Source organism: Hemitrygon akajei, chromosome 2 (assembly GCF_048418815.1).
Source record: "Hemitrygon akajei chromosome 2, sHemAka1.3, whole genome shotgun sequence".
NCBI classification, from domain to species: domain Eukaryota; kingdom Metazoa; phylum Chordata; class Chondrichthyes; order Myliobatiformes; family Dasyatidae; genus Hemitrygon; species Hemitrygon akajei.
This window is the reverse complement of record NC_133125.1, coordinates 18,663,746-18,669,862: the sequence shown is the minus strand read 5'-3', so window position 1 is coordinate 18,669,862 and position 6,117 is coordinate 18,663,746.

Genomic DNA, 6,117 nt, shown 5'->3' with positions numbered 1-6,117 from the left:
ATTTCAATGGATGCTGCCCGACCTGCTGAGTTCATCCAGCTTGTTTGTACGTGTTGATTTGACCACAGCATCTGCAGTGTACTTTGTGTTGGCTCAGTTCTTGCTCCCTTGTTTTATTTTAACATATATTGATTTCACCCTGATTATAGATGTTATGATAAAAGTTTGCATATGATACAAAAACTGTTTATGTGGTTAACTTCGAGGAAGAAAGATTTAAGCTGTAGAGAGATATAGATAACCTGGTCAATTGGGCAGAAAATTTAAAATTAATCCATAAGATTTTAGCTGATGCATTTGGGGAAATGCTGCAGGGGAACATTAAATAATAGGGAGAATATTAAGTAGTAAAATAGAAGATAAAGACCTTGGAGTTTTGTGTCTAGATTTTTTTCGTTGGACATATAACTATATAACTATATAACCATATAACAATTACAGCACGGAAACAGGCCATCTCGGCCCTTCTAGTCCGTGCCAGACGCTTACTCTCACCTAGTCCCACTGGCCCGCACTCAGCCCATAACCCTCCATTCCTTTCCTGTCCATATACCTATCCAATTTTACTTTAAATGACAATACCGAACCTGCCTCTACCACTTCTACTGGAAGCTCGTTCCACACAGCTACCACTCTCTAAGTAAAGAAATTCCCCCTCATGTTACCCTTAAACTTTTGCTCCCTCTCAAATCATGTCCTCTTGTTTGAATCTCCCCTACTCTCAATGGAAAAAGCCTATCCACATCAACTCGATCTATCCCCCTCATTATTTTAAGTACCTCTATCAAGACCTCTATCAACCTTCTACGCTCCAAAGAATAAAGACCTAATTTGTTCAACCTTTCCCTGTAACTTAGGTGCTGAAACCCAGGTAACATTCTAGTAAATCTCCTCTGTACTCTCTCTATTTTGTTGATATCTTTCCTATAATTTGGTGATGAGAACTGTACACAATACTCCAAATTTGGCCTTACCAATGCCTTGTACAATTTTAACATTACATCCCAACTCCTATACTCAATGCTCTGATTTATAAAGGCTAGCCAGCATACCAAAAGCTTTCTTCACTACCGTATCCACATGAAATTCCACCTTCAGGGAACTATGCACCATTATTCCAAGATCACTCTGCTCTACTGCATTCTTCAATGCCCTACCGTTTACCCTGTATGTCCTATTTTGGATTATTCCTACCAAAATGTAGCACCTCACACTTATCAGCATTAAACTCCATCTGCCATCATTCAGCCCACTCTTCAGTCCTAAATCTCTCTGCAAGCTTTGAAAACCTACTTCATTATCCACACCTCCTACCTTAGTGTCATCTGCATACTTACTAATCCAATTTACCACCTCATCATCCAGATCATTAATGTATATGACAAACAACATTGGACCCAATACAGATCCCTGAGGCACACCACTAGTCACCGGCCTCCAAACTGACAAACGGTTATCCACCACTACTCTCTGGGATCTCCCATCTAACCACTGTTGAATCCATTTTACTACTTCAATATTAATACCTAACAATTGAACCTTCCTAACTAACCTTCCATGCGGAACCTTGTCAAAGGCCTTATTGAAGTCCATATAGACAACATCCACTACTTTACCCTCGTCAACCTTCCTCGTAACCTCTTCAAAAACTTCAATAAGATTTGTCAAACATGACCTTCCACGCACAAATCCATGCTGACTATTCCTAATCAGACCCTGTCTATCCAGATAATTATACATACCATCTCTAAGAATACTTTCCATTAATTTACCCACCACTGACGTCAAATTGACAGGCCTATAATTGCTAGGTTTACTCTTAGAACCCTTTTTAAACAATGGAACCACATGAGCAATACTCCAATCCTCCAGCACCATCCCTATTTCTAATGACATTTGAAATATTTCTGTCAGAGCCCCTGCTATTTCTACACCAACTTCCCTCAAGGTCCTAGGGAATATCCTGTCAGGACCCGGAGATTTATCCACTTTTATATTCCTTAAAAGCGCCAGTACCTCCTCCTCTTTAATTGTCATAATTTCCATAACTTCCCTACTTGTTTTCCTTACCTTAGTGAATACCAAAGAAAAGAAATTGTTCAAAATCTCCCCCATCTCTTTCAACTCCACACATAGCTGTTCACTCTGATTCTCTAAGGGGCCAATTTTATCCTCACTATCCTTTTGCTATTAATATAACTGTAGAAACCCTTCAGATTTATTTTCACCTTACTTGCCGAAGCAACCTCATATCTTCTTTTAGCTTTTCTAATTTCTTAAGATTCTTTTTACATTCTTTATTTTCCTCGAGCACCTCATTTACTCCATGCTGCCTATATTTATTGTAGATCTCCCTCTTTTTCCAAACCAAGTTTCCAATATCCCTTGAAAACCATGGCGCTCTCAAACTTTTAACCTTTCCTTTCAACCTAACAGGAACATAAGGATTCTGTACCCTCAAAATTACACCTTTAAATGACCTCCATTTCTCTATTACATCCTTCCCATAAAACAAATTGTCCCAATCCACTCCTTCTAAGTCCTTTCGCATCTCCTCAAAGTTAGCCTTTCTCCAATCGAAAATCTCAAGCCTGGGTCCAGTCCTATCCTTCTCCATAATTATATTGAAACTAATGGTATTGTGATCACTGGACCTGAAGTGCTCCCCAACACATACGTCCGTCACCTGACCTATCTCATTCCCTAACAGGAGATCCAACACTGCCCCTTCTCTAGTTGGTACCTCTATGTATTGCTGCAAAAAACTATCCTGCACACATTTTACAAACTCTAAGCCATCCAGCCCTTTTACAGAATGGTCTTCCCAGTCTATGTGTGGAAAATTAAAATCTCCCACAATCACAACCTTGTGCTTACACAAATATCTGCTATCTCCTTACAAATTTGCTCCTCCAATTCTCGCTCCCCATTAGGTGGTCTATAATACACACCTATAAATGTTACTACACCTTTCCCATTCCTCAATTCCACCCAAATAGACTCCCTAGATAAGCCCTCTAATCTATCCTGCCAAAGCAACGCTGTAATATTTTCTTGGACAAGCAATGCAACACCTCCTCCTCTTGTCCCTCCGATTCTTTCACACCTGAAGCAATGAAATCCAGGAATATTTAGTTGCCAATCACACTCCTCTTGCAACCATGTTTCACTAATAGCTACAACATCATATTTCCAGGTATCAATCCATGCTCTAAGCTCATCCACCTTTCTTACAATGCTCCTAGCATTAAAATAAATGCATTTAAGCAACTCTCCACCTCTTCCACTCTGTTTATCCCTAACTATGTGATCAACTTTATTATCTTTTTCTTCCTTCTCCCCTACATCTTCGGTCTGAGCGCTCCCCTTCTCTATCACCTGCCTATCCTCCCTCACACACTGTCTACTAGCTTTCTCTATTTGTGAACTAACCTCCTCTCCCCTAGTCTCTTCAAATTGATTCCCACCCCCCAACCATTCTAGCTTAAAGTCTCCCCAGTAGCCTTAGCAAATCTCCGCACCAGGATATTGGTCCCCTTAGGATTCAAGTGTAACCCGTCCTTTTTGTACAGGTCACACCTGCCCCAAAAAAGGTCTCAATGATCCAGAAACTTGAATCCCTGCCCCCTGCTCCAATCCCTCAGCCACACATTTATCCTCCACCTCATTCCATTCCTACTCTCACTGTCACGTGGCACAGGCAGTAATCCCGAGATTACTACCTTTGCGGTCCTTCTTCTCAACTCCCTTCCTAACACCCTGTATTCTCCTTTCAGGACCTCTTCCCTTTTCCTACCCAAGTCATTAGTACCTATCTATACCACGACCTCTGGCTCCTCACCCTCCCACTTCAGGATATCTTGGACGCGATCAGAAACATCCCGAACCCTGGCACCAGGGAGGCAAACTACCATCCAGGTCTCCTGATTGCATCCACAGAATTGCCTATCTGACCCCCTAACTATCGAGTCTCCTATTACTACTGCCTTCCTCTTCCTTTCCCTACCCTTCTGAGCTACAGGGCCGGACTCTGTGCCGGAGGCACGGCCACTGTCACTTCCCCCAGGTAGGTTGTCTCCCCCCCCCCCCCCCCCAACAGTACTCAAACAGGAGTACTTATTGTCAAGGGGTACAGCCACTGGGGTACTCTCTAGTGCCTGACTCTTCCCCTTCCCCCTCCTAACCGTGACCCACCTGTCTGCCTCCCATGGCCCTTGTGTGACCACCTGCCTGTAACTCCTCACTCTCCCTGAAGATCATCGAGCTGCAGCTCCAGTTCCCTAACACGGTCCCTTAGGAGCTGCAGCTCAGTGCACCTGGCACAGATGTGGACCTCCCACATCCGATACCGAGAATAACAAGCTGCCCTCACACTCATACTTCCCCTTTCCTCAAATAACAGGAAAAACTGAAACCTAAACCTACCTTGCCTCGCCCGCTTCCGCCTAAGCCCGCTGAGCCAAAGCCCTTAAGCCACACTCTGCTCCGGGTTCACTCCGCTGCCCGCAAACGACACTGCCCGCTGTATAAGGCTGTGTTCCTTTTTAAATCTTCCCCACTTCACTGCCTGCCGTCACATGCCTGCGCAGGACATGATGGGCCAAATGGCTTAAATCTGCTCCTATATCTTATAGTCTTATGGTAGGTAAAGAAGGTTGTTAAAATACGGTATGCTTTTACTTTCTTACCCAAGGATTAAAATATAAGAGCAGGGATTGAAGGTCGGACAATATACAATACTAATTGGGTCACATCTTGACTAATGCAGACAGTTATTTTCACCAGACTTTGATAAAGATGAGGTTCTTTTGAAAGATCATAGAGATTTATGAAGATGTTACCAGGACTGAAAAATTGTAGCTATGAGGAAAGATTAGATAAGTCAGGGCTATTTTCTTTGGAACAGTAGAGGCTGAAGAGAGACTGAACTGAGGTGTATAAGGGGCCTAAATGAGCAAAGAAGGACCTTAAAGACTCTTAGCAGAAAGGTCAAGAACCAAGGAAAATCAGCTTAAAATAATTGGAAAATTAGAGGCAGATAAGGAAATTATTTTTCAAATTAAGCACAATAGGTACCTGGAAAATAGTGGCATGTATGATGTCATCATCTTTAAATGAATATATAATTGCAAAACAGTATTTTGTACAGTTATAGAATCTACTGCTGGATGATATGATTCTCTTAGGTAGCTTCCTCCTATCAGCACGGACATGAGGGCCTCTTTCTGTATTGTAAACGTTCTTCGACTATAAGCAACATAACCTTTTCAATAAACAATAGCATTTGACTCGCAGGGATACATACAGTTCGTGGTTCTCCTGTGCATCAATTATAATGGCCATTAATGGTAAAGGTTCCAAATCTGAGAAGAGTTGTAATGTGTTTTGTACATAGTGCGATGCATCCATATCAAAGAAAGTAAATATTTAGACCAGCAGAAAAGGTGCTAATCTTGTAGGCTGCTTTTCCTTGGCGTATTGAGCTTCCGGTGTTGTTGCTCCTGTACTCAGAGATTATTCTAAACAGGGTATAATTGAGTAGTGCCGGCTTGTTACCGTGTTAGATCTCTAAATAAATAAATAAAACAAATGGGTTTATTCCATCTACAGACCATTTCTGAAAAGTACAGCAGAGGAACAGGCCCATCGTCCCACAATATTCTGCAGAACCAATTAAATTAGTAGTCAAATGCCCAACTAATCTCTTCTGCCTATACAATTTCCATATCCTTTCATTTTCCTTGCATTCATGTGCTTATCTAAACATCACTTAAGAGTCACGAGTGAATCTGCAGATGCTGGAAATAAATAAAAACACAAAATGCTGGCAGAACTCAGCAGGCCAGACAGCATCTATGGGAGGAGGTAGTGACGACGTTTCGGGCCAAAACCCTTCATCAGGAGTGGTCAAAAAAAATTAAAATTAAAAAAAAAAAAAATAATTTGCCTCTCACCTACTTTGAAATTACTCCCTCACACCTTACCAATGCATACCCTCTGGTACAGATATTTGAAAACCCTTGAAAAAAGCTAATTGTCTGTCTACTTTATATATACCTCTAATAATATTATAAACCTCTATTAAATCTCCCCTTAGTCTCCACTGTCCCAAAGAAA